The sequence below is a fragment of the Schistocerca piceifrons genome, chromosome 4, assembly GCF_021461385.2.
Source record: "Schistocerca piceifrons isolate TAMUIC-IGC-003096 chromosome 4, iqSchPice1.1, whole genome shotgun sequence".
NCBI lineage: Eukaryota > Metazoa > Arthropoda > Insecta > Orthoptera > Acrididae > Schistocerca > Schistocerca piceifrons.
In genome coordinates this window covers 91,130,073-91,153,988 of record NC_060141.1, presented here as the reverse complement: position 1 = coordinate 91,153,988, position 23,916 = coordinate 91,130,073, and the positions used below count along the sequence as shown (strand labels likewise).

The following is a 23,916-nucleotide window of genomic DNA, read 5'->3' as shown; positions in this document are numbered from 1 at the left end:
CTGGGCGAAGAATGCAACTGGCCATTGATGGAACCACAATCATGCCCAGTCTTGCACTTCCACATCTGACTGCGATCGGCAACAATGAATCTTTTCCTTCAGGTTACCAAAAAATGTGAAAATCACTTGGTGAAAGATCTGGGGTGTACGAGGATGTTGTAGTGTTTCCCGACCAAATTGCTGAAGCATAGTCTTCTCCGATAAGCAGTGTCGGCGTGGGCGTTGTTGGCTTCAGGATGATTCCTTCTGATAACATTCCAGGGTGTTTTGATGCTGCATCGCAGTTTCTGAAAAGTGTATTCGTAATGGTGCATATTGATTGTGGTTCCGTAGTCATAGAACTCGACCAGCACAGGCTCTCTATAGTTGGAGGTCATCATGACCTTACTGGAATTTGTGTGCATGGTTTTGGATTTCTTTGGCGGAGGAGGTGCATGATCTTTCCACTGTTGGGTTTGCGGTTTGCCCTCAGGCTCAAAAAAAGTCAGAATACGCAGGAATGCTGTCGGACAGAATCATCCTGTTGCATGATAATGTCCTCCTCCCCACACTGCCAATTGGTCAAATGCTACACTTTAGCAATTTGGGAAATACTGCAGCATCCTCCGTACAGCCCGGATAATTCACCATGTCATTTTCACATCTTCTGTGATCTGAAGAAAAACACGCATCGACATCGGTCGCAGTCAGACAAGGAAGTGCAAGAGTCAGTGCAGTTATGGATCTCTCAGTAACTGACCACATTCTAAAAAACAGGAATAGATTTTCACTCTGCAATGGAGTGTGCGCTGATATGAAACTTCCTGACAGATTAAAACTGTGTACCGGACCGAGACTCGAACTCGGGACCTTTGCCTTTCGCGGGCAAGTGCTCTATCAACTGAGCTACCCAAGCATGACTCACGCCCCGTCCTCACAGCTTTACTTCTGCCAGTACCTCATCTCCTACCTTCCAAACTTGCCCGCGAAAGGCAAAGGTCCCAAGTTTGAGTTTCGGTCTGGCACACAGTTTCAGTCTGACAGGAAGTTTCATATCAGTGCACACTCAGCTGTAGAGCAAAAATTTAACTGTACATATTTTGCTGTCAGTAGAGACGCAGTTAAAGCACATTGTGTTTGTCAGGAGAGCTCAGCGACTTCAACGAATATGAACTAAATACAAACATTGAAGAGTCACTGAATGTCACCTGAGTAACAGATACATTAGAGACATTTAAATCTTTCTAAAGCTGCCTAGGTTGGCTGTTAGTGATGTGATTGTGAATTGAAAATGTGATAGAACAACAACAATCATAGCTACACAAAGAATAGGCAGACCTCATGTACTTATGTAAAGAGACTGTGCAGCATTGTGGAAGGAGGTTATAGTTGTAAAAATTGTATCAATCCAGCGTAAGGAATCACTTGTGAGTTCCAAAGTGGTATCAGCAGTCCATCTAGCACAATGGCTGTGCAAAGAATGGGATCAGTGGTCAAACAGCTCTTCATAAGCCACACATTTCTGTAGTCAGTACTAAGTAGTACTTCGAGTGGTGAAAAGAGCGACGCCACTGGGCAATCAATGACTGGAAATGAATGAGTTGGTGTGATGAATCACATTGTACCATGTGGCAATCCAATGGAAGGGTTTGGATTTGAAGAACACGTGGAGAACATTACCTGTCATCAAGTGGATCACCAATTGTGAAGTACAGAGGAGGTGGTATTACTGGCTGCAGTATTTTTTGTGGTCAGGATGTGGTCCCCTGATTTCATTTAAGAAAATGCTAAATGTGGGAGGGTATGAAGACATTTTACACCATTGTGTATTGTGTTCAGTAGAGCAACAGTTGCCGGCTGGTGTGGACGAGCGGTTCTAGGCGCTTCGGTCTGAAACCGTGCGCTACGGTCACAGGTTTGAATCCTGCCTTGGGCATGGATGTGTGTGATGTCCTTAGGTTGTTAGCTAGGTTTAAGTAGTTCTAAGTTCTAGGGGACTGATGACCTCAGATGTTAAGTCCCATAGTGCTCAGAGCCATTTTTGAGAGCAACAGTTTGGACATGATGATTGTATCAGCATGACAGTTCAGACAGTCATAAAGCAGCATCTATGGTGCATTGGTTTGTGGGCAATAATATTCCTGAAAGGGACTAACTTACCCGGAGTACCAGTCTGAAAACAATGGAACACCTGTGGGATGAGTTAGAATATTGATTTTACTTCAGACCCCTGTGTCCAACATGACTACTTTGCCTGGTTTTTTCAGCTCTTGAGGAAGTATGGGCCACCATTCCTCCACAGATACTCGGATACCTCATTGAAAGTGCCCCCAGCAAAGTTTAAGCCATAATGAAGGTGAAGTGTGAACACACCCCTTATTGATATCACTAAGAGGCATCAGGATACTTTTGACCAAATAGCCTGTAAATAGTCTTTTTCTGCTTGCTTGATACACAAATGGTGTAGGAAAGAAAATCGATAATATTGGTAAGATGTACCTTCAGCCAAACTGTACAGAGTGGCTTGTGGAGTGTTTACGTAAATCCAGAGTGTTGAAGATTAATCAATAAGAAGTCATTAAGCTGGAAGCAAGTGACTTGAAAGAAAAGCTACAAATAGAAAACAATTACATGACAACAAACAAGTAAATTATTACTCTGTATCTCCCAATGGAAATAAAATAAAAGTATGTAATTGTATCATGAACCAAGAGGATTGCTTATTCGGGGCAGAAGGTTTATTGTACATTAATATTTCATGTGGGCCTCTAAATGCAATCTTCACATACTATAAACATTTCTTTGAACAGCTATATCGGTTTTGCTCCCAGTGAAAGCTGAGAGTTCCTTAGCAGGGGGAGGTGGATGCACTGGCAGCTCAGTTTCAGTGAGATGCATATGCAGGGAGTGTGGCAGAAAGTAAGTCAGCAAATGATCATCAGTGGGTGATGATGCATGTAGCCGTATCAGACGGTGTGCGGATCAGCCATGAGTGACATTGCATAACAGCTCGTCTTATATTTTGACCCCACTGCCTAGCTAATTAATTAAATTAATTAGGATGAAATAAGACACGTTCCTGCCATGATACATTGCTGTGTCAGACATGCTAACAGTGCATTTTCTCCTTCACAAATTGTTGCATGTGAAGGGCTACACTGACCAGCTCATAAAGAGTAGGTCCAGTGCATCTGCAGGTTCCCTAATTCGCCGTTAAGAGGTTTACTTACTTCATGCATTGTAAAGTTGTCTTGCTGCCCCATTGGGTCTGCTTCTTTGCCCCCCCCCCCCCCCCCCCATGGCTCCAAATGAGCATACAATTGAATGTGAATGATGAAATGGCAGGTGGGCAAATCTCAACAGTACTTAAATAAAAGTCTCAAAATAAGAAGAGGCCTTCTCGTTTTTTAATAAAAAAAATAAAAAATAAAGGAAAGTACATTTAGAGCCCATCTAATGGTAATGCTTGAACATAAGTTCATGAAGTCTAATCTTAATTACTGAGCACTGTTGCAAGTTTGTAAAATTATTTCTACTTGACTTTAATATTGCTCACTCACATGTTTGCATATAAATATTCTCTGAGACACTTTCAACTTACTAAATCACTTTTACGTGAAAACATATTCAGTCCACTGCACATATGTGGTGCCTTTGATAGTGGGCACACTTCATTGTTTGGTGCCTGGCTACACAGGGTGTGTTTCTGATTAATCAGTTTAGTCACCCAATGACTGGCAGAATTAAATACAATTCTAATTAAAAGGTACGTGTGGTTTTGGAGTTACTGAAATTGTGGTTAAGAAGCTGTCAGTGTGGATATTGTCAACAGCCTAGTGGGAGTTGTGTATAAACATTTGAACAGTTAATATCAATAAACAGTGTTATACATTTGCCACCAAGTCTCGGAATCACTGTATTTTTTATGCTTCAATATGACACTACTCCTGCTCGAACCTCCATTCTCTTGCTCTGTGGACTATCTGTCACTTTATGGAATGGGGATTGTTATTCAATCCTAACTGATTGCAGGCATACAGCAGTGCAAGCCTTTCTGCACTGTATGATGACATCTAATACAATTGTATCGACATGGGGCATAAATGCCAGTGTCGGGTTATTTCTTGTGTGGGCAGTCTCTTTTAATTATTTGAGCCTCCATCTTCTGTATCTCCTGGTCTTACCAGTTTTCCACAGTTTTGAGTCTTTGTGCAAAAGTGAGACCTTGTCATGCCAGTGATCTAAACTTTTATTTCTGATCCAAATTTCTTACCTCCTTCCAAGGTTATTAGTGATTCTGTGCTTCCTCAACAGTTTGCTAGATTTCATCAGAGGATCTGAGATTTTCAGACGTCATGTGTCATATGGTAAATAAAATTTGGGCTATGTTGAGGGCTGGGGTTGAATTGCACCCCAAGGCATCCTAGTGTCTTGACATTCTTTCATACCAAATGCAGTTTTAAAAGGTCAAGGAATGTATCAGACTGTCCCAGGCTCCTTAAAAAGTTGTGAGGATTGGTACGTTTCAAGAAAGGAACATTAGTGGACAGTGTTTTCGTGGCTGCCTTGTCAAAGGCAGATGTCATGACATCTGCTCACACTAAAAGTGGTTGTCAGAGTATGAAGAATGTTGGAAATGTTCAGACTGCTTGGATTTAGAAAATTGTGGAATTCAGTGGGTAATGAGGAAGGACCATTTTTATATGCCTTGTTGAATGATTTATGGGGAGTTAATTTTGTGTCTGTCTCGCTTTTTAGCCACACTCGACAAGGCAGTCATCACACAAATATTGGCAAATTCTTGTTTCTACCTTAATTCATTTAAAAAAGTGTATAAGGTGAAAATAGACATCCACCAAATCAAGTTGAAACCCGGTAAAGATTTTCACTACACTGCCTCATATGGCAGTGTCAGCCACACACATTGTTAACTAATATGTAGTGCCTGACCCACTTAACTAATATGTAGTGCCTACCCACTTGCCCCATCCACAGTCAGAATTCCTTATTTCCACTTAATGTTGGTGAACCTTTCCAGAACCAATTTGCACAGGGGTAATATGTTAGTTCTTTGTTCTAAAAATGCTACTGTAACTTAAATTTAATTAATGTAGTGGCACATAAATTACTTTTTGTGAGCATAAAACTTAGAAGTTTTTGAAAAGCCAATGAATCTTATGTTGCTTCAGACTGATAGTGTCTGTGAATCAGTGTCTTGAAGGAACAGATTATGGTTTGCAGTGTACCTCTGCTTCATTTTTGACACTATTACCTTTTGTATCATCAGCAACTGTCTTATGTATGTCCAGAATCTGAGATGATTTAATGTTGTTATTAACTGAAACAAAGCCTGTAAAGTGCACATCTCCAACTTTTTCATGGATTACCTGCCAACGAATAAGGTGACACAACGGTAATAGGGCAGTGATTGGAATCTCTGTCTGTTCATACAGCTGTAGGTCTTCTGTGGTTTCTTTTAAATCTCTTAAGGCAGATGCCAGAATGATACCTTCTAAAAGGACATGGCTGATACCCTTCCCCATCCTTTCCCAATATGAACTTCTACTTTGTCACTGATGGTCTCATCTCAAACCCAAAACTTTCGTCCTTCTTTGAACATTGAAACTTGCCCTTCTCATGTCCATGAGCACAAATTTGTCCTGTCAGTTATATGCAGTACAAAAACATTTACCCAAAAATTCCAACATATTGATAAACTCACATTAAAAACTGGCCTTTTTGAAAAGAATTTTTGAAGATTTGTGGTTCCACAGCACCTCACACTGTTACAACAATTCACATTGAGGAGATTGTATAAGAAGTGGAATTTTGTGATCAAAGAGTTTTATCCATTTAACAAGTTTTACTCCTTGAAAAAAGAGACAGCATTGGTCGTATATTTTTTACTATTGCAAAATCGATTTTCTGTCACTGAGTGACCATAGTCTATGTGATTGCCGTAAGCTTAGTGACAACAGTGCATCCCAATTTAAGTTATACAATATAGCACTGAAGATGGTCACTCAGTGACAGAAAATCGATTTTGCAATAGTAAAAAATATACGACCAATGCTGTCTCTTTTTTCAAGTATACCTGTTATCTGGTCGTAGTGCATAAGACAACATGGAGTCGCCAATCAATAAGTTTTACTCCTATTATCAAGGCTCAAGCAATGGGGATTTGCAGCTTTATTGATGACGAGCAACTAAAGTTTCTGCATCACACTGGCATCGATGTAAGCAAGAACTGTCAGTCTGTCATTGCTGAGCTTGGCATCATAGCAAGTACCGTGTTATGCAGTCAGTTTTGTCAGGCATGAGAATGAAAAACAATCCAATTGTGTTGTCTTGAGGATGTTACACTTTTCATATTGTGCTTTAGCTTCTAGTCAACTTGGAGGCACTGACAGAGTCCTAGGCTTATGTATGAAGTTTTTTCCAGCTCAGCGCGCGCGCGCGCCCACACACACACACACACACACACACACACACACACACACACACACACACTCACTCACTCACTCACTCACCCTAACTAACTAACTAACTAAAAAATGAGGGCTCACTTGCTTAAAAGTAAGTACAATTTTCTAAGCTGTTGTTTATGTCTGTGCACCACTCATCAATCCGAAATCAGCTAATGGATGCCCTTCCTTATTTTTTTTGTTTTTTCCATTGTTGTTATATGTTAATTTTCATTATCATTACACAGAGTCCGCCAGAAAAATGTATACGCCCTCTGTGAGGCTCTGCCAAGATATTGATATTGTCGTTCGATTTGACTTACAAATGTGTTGCATTATGGTCTTTGACTCAACAGATGTTAGTACTTCCATCTCGTTATTGAAAGAACAAGATGGCTAGAGCACACTTAACATTTAAGCAATGAAAATGTATTTTGAATTGGTTTTTCAAGTTTGATAATGCCGTTGAAGTGCAACGTCATTGGAGGCTGGAGTTTGAAACAGAACCGGCAACCCACCTAACAATTAAATGCACCATTGACAGGTTTGAATTGTATGAAATGATTTGTGATATCAAAAAAGGAAGATCAGGAAGACAGTGTACAGCTACGAGTCGTGCTTTGTCAGCTCTCGTGTTGGAAATGTTTGTTAACTCTCCACAGATGTCTGCTATGCAATGTGCACATGAAGTGGGGGTTAGCAGTACAAGTGTACGAAGAATTCTGAAACCTGCAAAGTGGAAAGTTCACATTCCATGATTACTGCACGTGATTGATGATTATGATCCTTATCGCTGAATGCAATTTTGCGAATGGTATGAGCAAATAGTCATGGGTGACTGGAATTCGAGAGTAGGAAAAGGGAGACAATGAAACATAGTAGGTGATTATGGATTGGGGCTAAGAAATGAAAGAGGAAGCCGTCTGGTAGAGTTTTGCACAGAGCATAACTTAATCATAGTTAGCACTTGGTTCAAGAATCATGAAAGAAGGTTGTATACATGGAAGAATCCTGGAGATACTAGAAGGTATCAGATAGATTATATAATGGTAAGACAGAGATTTAGGAACCAGGTCTTAAATTGTAAGACATTTCTAGGGGCAGATGTGGACTCTGACCACAATCTATTGGTTATGAACTGTAGATTAAAACTGAAGAAACTGCAAAAAGATGGGAATTTAAGGATATGGGACCTGGATAAACTGACTAAACCAGAGGTTGTTCAGAGTTTCAGGGAGAGCATAAGGGAACGATTGACAGCAATGGGGGAAAGAAGTACAGTAGAAAAAGACTGGGTAGCTCCGAGGGATGAAGTAGTGAAGGCAGCAGAGGATCAAGTAGGTAAAAAGACGAGGGCTAGTAGAAATCCTTGGGTAACAGAAGAAATATTGAATTTAATTGATCTATCTATATCCGAATCCCACTCCAGCTACTGCCGGGTCTGGGTGCTGACGAATCCTCTCCATTTGGCCCGGTCCTCCCACCACTTTTCTTCCTCCACTTACTGCCGGGTCGCACCTCTCCTTTCAACAGATATTATCACTCCCATTTTCCACCGTGTTCTTGGGCGCCCTCTAGGTCTTTTCCCATCCATCTTTAGTTCTTCCATAATTTTGGGGAGTCTCTGCCCATGCATCCTCTTAACATGCCCATACCATCTTAATCTCTTTCTTTCAATTTCTTCTCTCATACTTTTTTGTTTGAGGTCCTTTCTAATCTCTACATTCCTTACTCTGTCCATTCTTGTTTTTCCCTTAACTGCTCTGAGAAATTTCATTTCCCTTGCTTGCAGTCTGCTCCAGTCCCTTTCTGTCATTGTCCATGTTTCTCCACCATAGGTGACAATAGGGATGTAATAATTCTTATACATAAGGAATTTTGCTCTTTCTGAAACTTCATTGTTCCAAATCAGATGTTTTATTGTTTGGTAGAAATTGCCTCCTTTCTGTAACCTCCTATTAATTTCGTTAGTTATTCTTCCATCCCTAGATATTTCACTCCCTAAATAAGTGAAACTTTCTACCACTTTGAGGGGTTCTCCATTCAAGGTAATATTTCCATTGATTCCTTTCTCCCTTCCAAATACCATTACTTCACTCTTATCTTTATTTATTTTTAATCCATACCTTTTCATTATTTCCTTCCACGCATCAAGCTGTAACTGTACATCTACCTCTTTATCACCCCATATTACCATATCATCTGCAAAAATCATCTTTTTGTCTTTTTCTTTTACTATATCTTTAACTGCCCTATTCATTCCCTCCATCACAACATTAAAAAGTGCAGGAGGTAGAAATTTCCATGCTTAAGTCCTTGTCTTATTTCGAAGTATTCAGAGTTCCCCAATGGTGTTCTAATTCTACAGTTGTGGCCTCTGAACATTGACTTTATAACATTAATGTATCCATCTTCTATATCTATCTTCTTCAGTTCTTCCCAGAGTCTTTCCTTGTCAACTGAGTCATATGCCTTTTCTATGTCTATAAAAACCATTATCACCCTTTTGTTATACTCCCAACTTTTTTCCGTCAGTTGACGGATAGAAAATATCAGGTCGATCGTGCTCCTTCCTTTCCTAAACCCATGCTGTTCTTCACTCAGCTCCTTCTCTATCTTTTCACTTATTCGATTTAGTAAAATTCTTTCAAAAATCTTGGCTGTATGATTCATGAGGGTTATTCCTCTGTAGTTTTTACAAAGTCTTTTATTGCCTTTCTTGAAGATGGGAACAATGTCTCCTGTTCTCCAGTCGTCAAGTATTTTACTATTTCTCCACACGCTTGATAGTACTCTATACAGACACTGCATTCCCACTGGACCTGCTGCTCTTATCATGTCCACTGATACTTCACCAGGTCCTGGGGCTTTCCCCCCATTCATCTTCTTCAGAGCTTTTTCCATTTCTTCCCGTGTAATTTGTCCTAATTCTGCTTCACAACTTCTCTCAATTTCTTCATTATTTGTTGTTTCCTCATGTACCTGCTCCTCAGCGTTTAACAGCTTCTTAAAATGTTCTTTCCAGAGATCTTTTATATTCCCTGGATCTTCAATAATGGTACCGTCCTCTGTTTCCATCTTTACTGGTACTTCAGAAGCCTTCCTTTTATTTTTCATCATTTTATAGAACATTTTCTTATTGCTCTTCACATCTTATTCAAGTTTTTTTGTAAACTCTTCCCATGCCTTTTTCTTTGCTGTTTCCACTATTTCTTTGCACTTCTTCTTTTCCTCTATAAATCTTTTATGGTCTTCATCATTTTTAGTTTTCCACCATTTTCTCCATGCTCCATTTTTTCTTCTAACTGCTTGGATTGTGGTATCATCCCACCAACTTGTCTGTCTTATTTTTTCCTTTCCAGATGTTCTGCCACATACTTTTTGTGCTGCTTCGACTAAAGTGTCTTTGAAAAAACTCCATTCTTTTTCTACATCACAAAAAACTTCTTTTGGAAATTTTTGTGTTATTAATTCCCTGTACTTCTCAGCACATTCACTCTCCTTCAATTTCCAATCCCGTATCCTCATCACTTTCTTCTGTTTTCTATTTTTCACACACTGATTCATTTTCCATTGTCCCACCAGTAATCTATGGTCTCCATCTGCACTCACACTTGGAATTACCTTCACATTTGTTACTTTCTCTCCCCATTCCGTATCTACTAGAATATAATCAATTACACTCTTCATTATTCCATCCCAACTGTATCTGGTGATAACATGACTTTCTCTCTTCATAAACCAGCTGTTTGCTATTTTCATTCCATTCCTCTGGCACAAATCCAGGAGTCTTTTCCCTTCTTCATTTCTGCCTCCATATCCAAAACATCCCAATTCCTGCTCAAATTCCTTTCTGTCTTTGCCTACCTGTGCATTAAAATCTCCCATCACTATATTAGCACTCTCTATATGGTTTTCTAACACATTTTCAAAGTCCATCTTCTCTTCTTCGCTACATCCCACTTGAGATGCATAAATCTGGATTACTTTTAGTGTTTCTTTTTGGAATCTCAGGTTTAATATTATGATGCCACACCATTTCTTCCATACCTGTTGTTCCCACTCCAGTACAGTTTTCCTCCGCCTCTCAAATTGTTCTCACCTTTTCCCTTCCACTTTGTTTCGCTTAATCCCAATATATCTAACTTCCTCTCTGTTAGTACATCTGTCATTTCTTCCATTTTTCCATTGAGGGTTAATATATTAAGGGTGCCAATATTTAGGTTATTTTTTAGTCCAGTTGGTTTCATCTTCTTGTACTGATGAATATCATCAGGTCTCCCATCATTTGCACCAGTACTTGAAGAAGCAGTGGGGTCAAATCCTGAGTGGTTCGTTCTGAGGCTCATCTGTGTTTTGAAAGCAATATAAGAAGACTTTCCTACTGGCTTGCTAGGCCTAACGCAAGGAAGGATTTTCTGTTGGGGTTGTCTCCCTTAGCCTTTGGAGTTTCTCCTCCACCACAAGGCAGTGGTTCCCTTCTCATTTAATCCCCAGAAAGGAGGGTTGCCTCATCTGCCAGCTACGCCGTTCCGAAGTCTTCCTTCTCCGCCGTCACTGCCATTAAGGTCTTCACCCGTAACCCTGGGCATGGGTTCCGTGTTATACCCCACGGGACTGGGTCTCTGCCTGAACTCAGCCATCCTATCACTCCAGCCTACTGAAGTGTAGGATGCCCACCCCCCGCGATGTGGACGCGCCAGGCAGGAAATACCCCAGTGGAGGAATAGGGAAGGGCACCCTACCTCCCTGGAGCCAGGTTAATGATTGTGTATGGTGCCACAATCAAAGGGCAATTTAATAGATGAAAGGAGAAAATATAAAAATGCAGTAAATGAAGCAGGCAAAAAGGAATACAAACATCTCAAAAATGAGACCGATGGGAAGTGCAAAATGTCTAAGCAGGGATGGCTAGAGGACAAATGTAAGGATGTAGAGGCTTATCTCACTAGGGTTAAGATAGATAATGCCTACAGGAAAAGTAGAGAGACCTTTGGAGAAAAGAGAACCACTTGTATGAATATCAAGAGCTCAGATGGAAACCCAGTTCTAAGCAAAGAAGGGAAAGCAGAAAGGTGGGAGTATATAGAGGGTCTACAAGGGTGATGCACTTGAGGACAATATTATGGAAATGGAAGTGGATGTAGATGAAGTTGAAGTTGAAATGGGAGATACGATATTGCGTGAAGAGTTTGACAGAGTACTGAAAGACCTGAGTCGAAACAAGGCCCCCGGAGTAGACAACATTCCATTGGAACTACTGACGGCCTTGGGAGAGCCAGTCCTGATAAAACTCTACCATCTGGTGAGCAAGATGTATGAGACAGGCGAAATACCCTCAGACTTCAAGAAGAATATAATAATTCCAATCCCAAAGAAAGCAGGTGTTGACAGATGTGAAAATTATCGAACTATCAGTTTAATAAGTCACAGCTGCAAAATGCTAACGTGAATTCTTTACAGACGAATGGAAAAACTGGTAGATGCCGACCTTGGGGAAGATCAGTTTGGATTCCATAGAAATATTGGAACACTTGAGGCAATACTGACCTTACGACTTACCTTAGAAGAAAGATTAAGGAAAGGCAAACCTACGTTTCTAGCATTTGTAGACTTTAGGGAAAGCTTTTGACAATGTTGACTGGAATACTCTCTTTCAAATTCTAAAGGTGGCAGGGGTAAAGTACAGGGAGCGATAGGCTATTTACAATTTGTACAGAAACCAGATGGCAGTTGTAAGAGTCGAGGCGCATGAAAGGGAAGCAGCTGTTGGGAAGGGAATGAGACAGGGTTGTAGCCTGGCCCCGATGTTATTCAATCTGTATATTGAGCAAGCAGTAAAGGAAACAAAAGAAAAATTCGGAGTGGGTATTAAAGTCTATGGAGAAGAAATAAAACGGAATGGACAGTGTCTTGAAAGGAGGATATAAGATGAACATCAACAAAAGCAAAAACAAGGATAATGGAATGTAGTCGAATTAAGTCGGGTGATGCTGATGGAATTAGATTAGGAAATGAGACACTTAAAGTAGTAAAGGAGTTTTGCTATTTGGGGAGCAAAATAACTGATGATGGTCGAAGTAGAGAAGATACAAAATGTAGAATGGCAATGCTAAGGAAAGCGTTTCTGAAGAAGAGGAATTTGTTAACGTTGAGTATAGATTTAAGTGTCAGGAAGTTATTTCTGAAAGTATTTGTATGGAGTGTAGCCATGTATGGAAGTGAAACGTGGACGATAAATAGTTTGGACAAGAAGAGAATAGACACTTTCGAAATGTGGTGCTACAGAAAAATGCTGAAGATTAGATGGGTAGATCACATAACTAATGATGAAGTATTGAACAGAATTGGGGAGAAGAGGAGTTTGTGGCACAACTTGACAAAAAGAAGGGACCAGTTAGTAGGACATGTTCTGAGGCATCAAGGGATCACAAATTCAGCATTGGAGGGCAGCGTGGTGGGTAAAAATCATAGAGGGAGACCAAGGGATGAATACACTAAGCAGATTCAGAAGGATGTAGGTTGCAGTAAGTACTGGGAGATGATGAAGCTTGCACAGGATAGCGTAGCATGGAGAGCTGCATCAAACCAGTCTCTGGACTGAAGACCACAAAACAACAACAACAACAACAACATGAGCAAATGGTAACTGATGATGAACAATTTGTGTCGAAGGTAGTGTGTGGAGTGACAAGACACAATTTAAACTTAATGGAACTGGGAATTGGTATAACAGTGTGTACTGGGCACCTGAAAATCCACATGTTTATGTGGATAAAGCGGTCTGGCTACCACGGGTTCACATGTGGTTTGGACTGTCATCTAGGGGCTTGCTTAGTAGGACCCTTTTTCTGTGATGCTACTGTCACTGTATAAGTGTACCTGGAAATGTTACGCACATAAATTTTGCCTGGTATACGTGCACTTTATGGAGCTGATGAAGAGGTTTTCTACCAACAGGACAGGGTGCCACCACACTACCACCTACCCATAAGAGCTTTCCTGGATGACAGTTTTCTGTGGTATTGGATTTGACAAAGGGGGCCCATTGAGCTCCCTCCATGGTCACCAGATCTAACACCTATTGACTTTTACTTGTGGGGAACGTTGAAAGATAACGTCTACAGATGTAAGCCACGCACACTGGAGGAACTTTGTCAGGAGATTACAGCGATGTGTGCAGTGATCTCCACTATATCATTGACTGGCGTAGTTGCGGCGACCATTCATCGTTCTGTTACGTGTATAGCCGCCAACGGTGACAATTTGGAACATTTAAAGTAATCATGTGCTAAACTGAAGGTTGTACAACATGTATGATCAATTATTGAATGTAAAATAAACACACAAGTAATACTTTTCATTCCTTAAAGTGAGTATACATTTTTCTGGTGGAATCTCTATGTTAATGCCAGGATATTGTTGATATGTATTGTGCTATATATATATTGTCAGATCTTGCCCACTTGTCATTTATAAGGTGCCTAAGGAATGCAGCTTACTTGGAATGCTATATAACAATTCAAGCAAATAACATTAATAGTTTTATTTCTCTAAAGCAGATTTACAATACTTAACCTCAGATTTAGAACAAGTGTCCCAATGATGGGCGACATGCAAACAGCAAAACAATCTTCGCTATAGACGAAGTCCAAGTAAGCACTTGATACAGATTGCTACAATCCGTTCTGCGAGTGCTGGTCTATACCAGTCCGCTAATGTCCGTATCTTGTTATGAATAGGAAGGTAGGGCACAGTTTGTGTTACTGTGAACAGTTCAGTGATAGGGTTGTTCTTGTCAGAATCAGCAGCAAACCAACACCGACAATGATATTTTAGGTGTACATGCCGACGTTGCAAGCTGAAGATGAAGAGATGGAGAAAGCGTATGAGGATATTTAAAGGGTAATACAGTATGTAAAGTGCAACAGGAATCCCACTGTTAAATGCAAAGAAGAGAGTGGACAGGTGGAAAGAATACATAGAAAGCTTCTGTGAGGGGGAAGATTTGTCTGATGTGATAGAAGAAGAAACAGGAGTCGATTTAGAAGAGACAGGGGACCCAGTATTAGAATCAGATTTAAAAGATATTTGGAGGACTTAAGATCAAATAAGGCAGAAGGGATGGATAACATTACATCAGAATTTCTAAAATAATTGGGGAAGTGGCAACAAAATGACTATTCACGTTGGTGTGTAGAATGTATGAGTCTGGCGACATACCATCTGACGTTCGGGAAAGCGTCATCCACACAATTCCGAAGATGGCAAGAGCTGACAAGAGCGAGAATTATCGCACAATCAGCTTTACAGCTCATGCATCCAAGTTGCTTACAAGAATAAGATAAAGGAGAATGGAAAATAAAATTGAGTATGTGCTGGATAATGATCAGTTTGGCTTTAAGGAAGGTAAAGGCATGAAAGAGGTAATTCTGACATTGCTGTTAATAATGGAAGCAAGACTAAAGAAAAATCAAAACATGTTCATATGATTTATTGACCTGGAAAAAGCGTTCAACAATGTAAAATGGTCCAAGATGTTCAAAATACTGAAAAAAGTGGGGGTAAGCTATAGGGAGAGATGGGTTACATACAATATGTACAACAGCCAAGAGGGAATAATAAAAATGGATGACCAAGAATGAATTGCTCGTATGAAACAGGGTGTAAGATAAGGATCTAGCCTTTTGCCCCTACTGTTCAATCTGTACATCGAGGAAGGCATGATGGAAATAAAAGAAAGGTTCAGGAGTGGAATTAAAATTCAAGGTGAAAGGATATCAATGATACGATCCTGATGACATTGCTATCTTGAGTGAAAGTGAAGAAGAATTACATGATCTGCTGAATGGAATCAACGATCCAATGAGTACAGAGTATGCTTTGAGAGTAAATCGTAGAAAGACAAAGGTAATGAGAAGTAGTAGAAATGAGAACAGCGAGAAACTTAACATCAGGATTGATGGTCACAAAGTAGATGAAGTTAAGGAATTCTGCTACATAGGCAGTAAAATAACCAATGACAGACGGAGCAAGGAAGACATCAAAAGCAGACTAGCAATGGCAAACAGGGCATTCTTGGCCAAGATAAGTCTACTAGTATCAAATACCGGCCTTAATTTGAGGAAGAAATTTCTGAGAATGTACATCTGGAGTACAGCATCGTATGGGAGTGAAACATGGACTGTGGTAAAACCGGAACAGAAGAGAATCGAAGCATTAGAGATACGGTGCTACAGACAAATGTTGAAAATTAGATGGACTGATAAGGTAAGGAATGAGGAGTTTGTGCACAGAATCGGAGAGGAAAGGAATAAACGCTGATAAGGAGAAGGGACGGGATGATAGGACATCTGTTAATACATCAGGGAATGACACCCATGATACTAGAGGGAATTGTAGAGGGCTAAAACTGTAGAGATTGAAATACATCCAGCAAATAATTGAGGACGTAGGTTGCAAGTGCTACTCTGAGATGAAGAGGTTAGCATAGGAGAGGAATTTGTGGTGGGCTGCATCAGACCAGTCAGAAGACTGATGACAAAAAGAAAAGAAAGAAAAGAAAACAAAAGAAATCTCCATATACTGAGCCAATCAGAGCGCTAATGTCTGGCCGAGGCTTGCAGGAGCGGCGCTTATATTCACTTCTTCCAGAGGTCACTCCTGGCATGGCGCGGTCCTTCTCAGCAGGCTATTGACTGACATTTCCTCACTGCCTTCTCTGGTCTCGTGTTTCTTCTCTTCGTTCCAGTGCTTTTGGTTACACCAGAGCACATATAATGTGGAAGTTATTAGCAATTAAATAAGCTATGAACAAATCCTGTACGTTCACAGGGGGAGATTGACACTGGCACAATAAAAGGGAGGAGATGATCATCCTGCAGACGCTTTGGAACTTGAGCTGTTATCTTTCCCACTATCCACTCTGTGCTGTTCTGTCATCCAGTTTCTATTGCTGTTTGTGTTAATAGTTCTGTTAATACTAATTTGTTGTATTAAGCAGGTTGCACCTTGAAAAGAATGGATAGGCCATATAAAAGCATTTGTGTTTGAGGCCAAACAAATTTAACATAAATGTTTCTGCAGCTTATATTTCTATATTGGAGGATCTAAGTAACATATGCCATTACAAGAAGAGCACAGGAAAATCAGTTGCTGCATCCCACAAAGTTTATCACTTATTTATTCCTGTTTTCGATCAACACAAATGAAAAATGAGGCTTGTTAAATCTTTTGAACTGCAGTAATATTTGCTGATGTATACAGATAAAAATTACTGATAAAAGTCCTGAACTTATCTGTAGCAACTGCAGCCAAGATAACTGTCAGCCTACATTAAACTTTTTTTTTATTAAAATTAAATTCCTCCAGATGTGCTTAAGATTTTTTATTTACTTCGCTACTAGTTTCGGCGTTGCGTCAACGCCACCATCAGGCCTGTACACTTTGATGAAATCAGTTGTGTGTGGCTCAGTCTAGAGGTCCACAGTGAGATAAACGTGTGCTCCACATAGATGGCGGGCAGTAAGGTGAATTACTGCCTGCCACCCATGTGGAGCACGTGTTGATCTCACTGTGGACCTCTAGACTGAGCCACACACAACCGATTTCATCAAAGTGTACAGGCCTGTAGATGGTATTGATGCAACGCCGAAACTAGTAGCGAAGTAAATAAAAAAATCTTAAGTACAGCTGGAGGAATTTCATTTTAATAAAAATTATACCAGCTGTGTCCCACCTTCATCCAGTTTAAATATGGATGTACGAAGATTACATTAAACTTGTTTAATTACTAACAGCTTATTTCCTATTTGATAGAAATCAGTATTACACAACTACAAATTAATAACTTTATTTGCAGGTCCTTAATTAATAACTTAAAAAATGAAATTTTGTACATAAGTTTTCATGATTTTACTAAGTGAGGTGGCACGATGGTTAGCATACTGGACCCTTAACTCAGGTAGATCATGTTCCCAATCCCCATCCAGTCAACTTGATTTAAATTTTCAGTGTTTCCCTAAATTGATTCAAACAATTCCATAATAAATCTTTCATTCTGCAATGAAGTGTACAATGTTTTAAAATTCCTGGCAGATTAAAATTGTGTGCTGAAGCAGGATTTGAATGCGGAATCTTTTAATTTCCCAGAAAGTTTCAGATCAGCACACACACATCGTTGAAAGAGTTGTTCTGGAAACCATCCCCTGGGCTGTTTCCAAGCCTTGTAGTGGCTGTGGCTTCCAACTGAAATCTTGTATGAAACATCTGTAGTAGGAGTACATTCCCAGGAAGCCTGTCAATCATGGATGTTCCAAATAGTTGGAAAATATGTTATGGCTTTTCATTTCTTGAACAGCAAAGAGGCACTTTGTGACTTAAAATATAAAAAATAATAAGATCAAGCAATCACTTAATCTGCATGGACAGTACATTATTTTTTCTGACGAGGCACTTTATTGGATTCAGGCGAAGACATGCATCATGAACGCACTTCAGCACAGTTGTCACATGACTAAGATGCTCTTGAAATGTCTGAGAAAATGACAATGTCACCTAGGTAGCAAAGACAAGTTGTCCATGTAAAATGCTGAAACAGTTTGCCCATCATGCATTCAAAGGTGTCTCGGCACTATAGCCAAATGACATAACTTCGAAGTAAGAGGCCTCCAGGCATTATGAAAACAGCCTTTACTCTGTAGCTAGTCTGTGTATCCATAGTGGAGAAATACTAATGCTTCCAAAACAGTCGAAAGTGTCACCAGTTCATGGCAATGGGCATACATCTTTTTTGGCAATTTTGTTCTGTCACTGTAAATTTCGGCAGTTAATCTTCATGAAAGAGATGGGAGGATGAAGGAGCCTGATAGTGGGGTTTGTAGAATCTTTGGACATATTCTGAGCTCAAACATACTGAGGTATCACAAAGAGAATGCCTCAGCAATGCCAATTAGGATGGATTCCGAAAACATCGATCGTTTGCAACCCAACTTGCACTTTGCTCACATGACATCCTGGAAATGTTGGATCAAGAGAGTCGGGTGATGCAGTATTACTCAATTTTTTGAAAAGTATCTGGCTACGTACCAGAAGTATGCTTGTTATTGAAAGTTTGGTTGCACATGGTATAAAACAAAATTTGTGGCTGCACGAAGTGTTGACTGCTATTGGCAAGAGATTTCAAACTGATTCCATGTTTCTGGATTTCCAGAAGGCTCGTGACACTGTACCACACAAGTGGCTTGTAGCGAAATTGCGTGCCTATGGAATATAGTATCAGTTTTGTAATTGATTTTCTGTCAGAGAGGTCACAGTTCATAGTAACTGATGGAAAGTCATTGAGTAAAACAGAAGTGATTTCTGGCGTTCCCCATGGTAGTGTGTTATAGGCCCCATGCTGTTCCTTAGCTATATAAATGTTTGGGAGACAATCTGAGCAGCCGTCTTTCTTTTTTTTTCCCCCCCATCCATAAATGATGCTGTCATTTATTGACTATTAGACACATCAGAAGGTCAAAACAAATTCCAAAACAATTTAGAAAAGATATGTGTGTGGTGCAAAAATTGGCAATTGACCCTAAATAACGAAAAGTGTGAGGTCATCCATATGAGTGCTAAAAGGAATCGGTTAAACTTCGATAACCCGATAAATCAGTCAAATCTGAAGGCTGTAAATTCTACTAAATACCTAGGAATTACAATTAGTAATAACTTAAATTGGAAGGAACACACAGAAAATGCTATGGGGAAGGCTAACCAAAGACTGCATTTTTTTGGCAGGACACTTAGCAAATGTAACAGATCTACTAAGGAGAGTGTCTGCTCTACACTTGTCCATCCTCTTTAGAATACTGCTGCGTGGTGTGGGATCCTTACCAGATAAGATTGATGGAGTACATCGAAAAAGTTCAAAGAAGGGCACCTCGTTTTGTATTAGCGCGAAATATGGGAGAGAGTGTCACTGAAATGATACAGGATGATGGATAGACATCATTAAAACAAAGGCGTTTTTTGCTGCGGAGGAATCGTGTCGCGAAATTCCAATCACCAACTTTCTCTTCTGAATGCAAAAATAATTTGTTGACGCCGTCCTACATAGGGAGAAATGATCTGCCAGCCACTTAAATGTAATTTGCAGAGTATCAATGTAGATTTAGATGGATTAAGAATTTCTTGTGTAGGTGGACACAGCATGTTATTTCAAATTGTGAGTCATCGACAGTTGTAGAAGCAACTTCAAGTTTGCTCCAGGTAAGGTGTGTTGCAACCGTTGCTGTTCTTATTGTATATTAATAATCTTGCTGACAATATTAATAGCCACCCCAGACATTTTGCATATGTTGTGATAAGCTATAAGAAATTATTGTCTGGAAAAATCTGCACAGATACTTATTTGGATTTTGATAAGATTTCAAAGTGGTGCAAGGATTGGCTTGCTTTAAATATTCAGAAATGTAAAATTGTGCAGTTACAAAATGAAGACGTGCAGGTTTGTTTGGACCATGGGAGTGTCATAGAGATGATGGAGAAACTCTACTGATAGATGTTTGAAGATCTACACAGACTATTCTGAGAGAACCTACTTCCAGAGTTAAAGAATCTGTATATTAAGATATGGTTCTGGGAATATATAGTTACAACCCCTATTTGTCACTCCTATAGGGATCACAAGAACAGGTTTAGACTAATTACAGCACACACAGAGGTATTAAACAATCTCTGTGCCTGTGCCCCATACTTGAGAGAAGCAGGAAGAAGCCATAATGAGCTCGTACAATAGGAAGTACATTCTGCCTTACACTTCTCAATGGTCTGCAGAGTATGGCCGTATATGTAGGTATCACAGAAAATGGCACCCCAGAATCTGGGCTTTCTGACTTCGTTTCTCAGAGTTGGTCTGCCTTGTGGTGACTAGTGCCATCAATCAGCAAAAATTTTCTTGAGTTAACTTTGCTGCTACCTCCTGACTGGTTTGACATTAAACACTTCTACTGCCAGCCACGTGAGTTTGACATTCACAGAATTAATAAACCCTGATCCCTCTCCTCTTATCATTCATCATATTCATGATGAAGGCTCCTGATGGTCTTCTATGAGATTTGTAAGTCGTGACATACACTGATGGGGAAAGAAAAAACACCGCAACACCAACAAGGAGTTGTGTGACATAGCGCCACTACGAGGATGCAAATCAGGTTTGCTTTAACATTTTGTAGTGGTCATGAGCATTAGTTACCTTTGAGATCGGATGTAGTGAGCTGATGTTAGTCAAGAATGCATTTAAGGTGACAAAGACATCATTATCAACACCTCAGTGAGTTTGAACAAAATTTTGTAATAGGGGAATAAGAAGCTGGATGTTCCTTTTGCAGTATTGCAGAAGGACTTGGCAGGAATGTAACCACTAATCTGCAGTTGCAAGAAGACCAGGCTCTGGACAGCCACGTCGCACTGCTGAGGGGGAAGACCCTCATGTTCGGTGTGTGGGTCTGATGCATCTTACTGAATCTGCAGCAACAATTTGAGCAGCAGTTGGTATTACAATGTCACAACAAAGTGTTACGAATCACTTACTCCGAGGACAGCTTCGAGCCAGCCTGCACTCCACTGACCCCAACCACCACCATGTGTGAATGGTGTGAAGTGAGAGCTCATTGGAGGGCATTGTGGATGTCTGCTGTGTTTTCCGAGGAAAGCTGATTCTGCCTCAGTGCCAGTGATGGCTGTGTTTTGGTCAGGAGGAAGCCAGTTGAGGGCTTGCAGTCTACCTCTGATGTTAGGGTCTGGGATGCATTTGCATATGACAGCAGGAGCACTCGTGTGGTTTTCTCACACACCCTGAGTGCAAATTTGGATGTCAATCTGGTGATTTGACCTGTTGTGCTGCCACTCATGAACAGCATTCCATTGTGGTGTTTACCACATACAGCTGTTGTAACCCGACATGCTCTATGGAGTGGTGACATGTTGCCTTGGCTTTCTCAATCACCAGTTCTGTCTCCAGTTGAATACATGTGGAAATCATCGGACAACAACTCCAGCATCATCCACAAGCAGCATTAATTGACCCTATATTCACTGACCAAGTGCAACAGGCATGGAACTCCATCCCCACAAACTGACAACTGTACAACACAATGTATGCACATTTTCATGATTCAACATTCTTGTGGTTACACCCATTATTAATGTACCAGCATTTCACATTTGTGATGGCATATCTTGCACTTGCATTAATCTGTGATCTTGCAATGTTAGTCACATAAATATGTTACCTATACAAATGTATTTCCAAAAGTTCATTACTCCACATTAATTAATTTTAGGTAGTGTAATTTTCTTTACCGTCAGTGTATTTACATCTCGTAAGTTTGTTGAAATTATTTCAAGATATTCTTTCTAATGCACTGCCTCGATGTTCTGGTACCACTTGACGAACTATTGCTTTGGGGAATCTTTCTAAAGAAGTGCTTGATAGATGCCTTCTGCCAGTCACTTCATCAATTGTGAAACTTCGTCAGCTGATGTCCTGTTCAGGTTCACTATGTGATACAGCACCAAAACAATCTATAAAATGTATGACTTTGTTGCCTCCTCCTGGTGTTGGGCTATTCATTGTTATCAGTACCACTGCTGTGTTGTTCTGTGCAAATGAAAGTAGATGTTGGTAAGGCATCCCACCTGTTGTATTTAGTGACACAGTTGACTCCCATTAGCCATTTCATGGGATCCTGGCCAGGATCTCTCAAAAATACTGTGAATGCATGGTATGCACCTGACCCACTGATGCTTTCGAATCCATTGGCACTTTGATAATATGGATTGTAAAATGAATTTACTGTTTGTATTCTCATCCTTGCCCATGAAGATACCAGCTTTTTGTAGTCTTTGTAGTCTTTTGGTGTTGTTGATGTCAGAGATACCAAAATCACCACCAAACTTTGTCATGTAATATCTGGTATCAAGTACCAATCATGAGAGAAAGGATGTCATCAAGAACTAACATTTTACTCAGAAATGACATTTATTGAGTACAGATGAAAGTACTCATAGAGCTGGACTGCCTGTCTTAGCAAAGTGTGCTTCTGTTTATAGATACAAATAATGTTGTGTGGAGGTTCAGTATCCAATAAATACGTCAATCCTAGAACCTTCCAGTAATCACACAAGTTCAATCATAAATAATTGCAGGAAGTGGGGATGAAACTGGTGACACGCATGTCACAGGCCAGTGACTATAATCCCTACAGCACAGCACAGCAGATGACTCAAACATGTGATAAATATTATTACATCTCTGATGCTTAGGTGGCGTCATAGTGGTGATGTTGCCTATGTTGCCTGTTCGTGAAAAACCTCAACAGGTCATTAATAGTTATGGTGGACTGCTCACTGTGCTATGGTATGTAGAACAAGCAGACTGACTTGAAAAATTATGAAAACTGAAAGTGGAGTGAATATGCTAAATAGTGGACTTCACATATATTGGCCATGCTAGAACCACACTGAGTGCATTGTCAGATCGCGTATGTTGATGAAACTGTGTTCATTATCCAGAATGAGATTTTTCACTATGCAGCGGAGTGTGGATTGATATGAAACTTCCTGGCAGATTAAAACTGTGTGCCAGACTGAGACTCTAACGTAGACCTCTGCCTTTCGCGAGCAAGTGCTCTACTGACCGAGCTACCCAAGCACGACTCTCAACCTGTACTCACAGCTTCAGTTTTGTCAGTACCTTGTCTCCTACCTTCCAAACTTCATAGAAGCTCTTCTGTAAACCTTGCAGAACTTGCACTCCTGGCAGTTTATTTGTAAAGGAAATTATCGGTTGTGTGTGTGTGTGTGGGGGGGGGGGTTTGGATATGGTCTCAATGACAACATTGTTTCAGAAAATGCAGCAATTTAAACAACGACCAAGCTTCTTTTAGTTTCCTTTAACGAATGGTATTCACAGTCGTGAATATTTACCACCATAAGTTGTATAATGGAGTGCTGGACCCAAACCTCCATATTTCGTCAACCATGTGACTACATGACTACTGGCACAAATTTATCGTTGTTGTCATTCCATTATAGAGCTGATGGTAGTCCATGTTTGCAATTGTGAATACATTTAATGTATTTCGTAATAGCTATAGTCCCCACAGTGTCTGTTCCTTCAGACAAGTATTTAATTCCAAAGGAACTGTGCATCATAATTTGGAGTAGCACGGGCACTGTGATATCGTATAGTGGTTGATTAATTTGCTAATATACCATTTTGGTGGATATCTCCTTGTTAGAACAGATTGCAGGTTAAGCATGTGTGGGTATATTTTTTTAAAAACTGTGCTTGGTTGTCCATTAGTTCTTCAAAAAATTTCCTTTGCTTACCGATTTCATTATCTAATGTTAAAATAGCTTGGATTTTACTATATCAATGAGAATTATCTATTTTTGAAAATATAAGTTAATTGGATAGGTAAGAAAA

General features: G+C 40.0%; 1 protein-coding gene across 1 annotated transcript in view; it reads left to right on the top strand.

The window, feature by feature from the left end:
- LOC124795322 (RING finger and SPRY domain-containing protein 1-like) overlaps positions 1 to 23,916 on the top strand; it is a 150,652-nt gene that overhangs the window by 119,439 nt on the left and 7,297 nt on the right. The window lies entirely within an intron of this gene.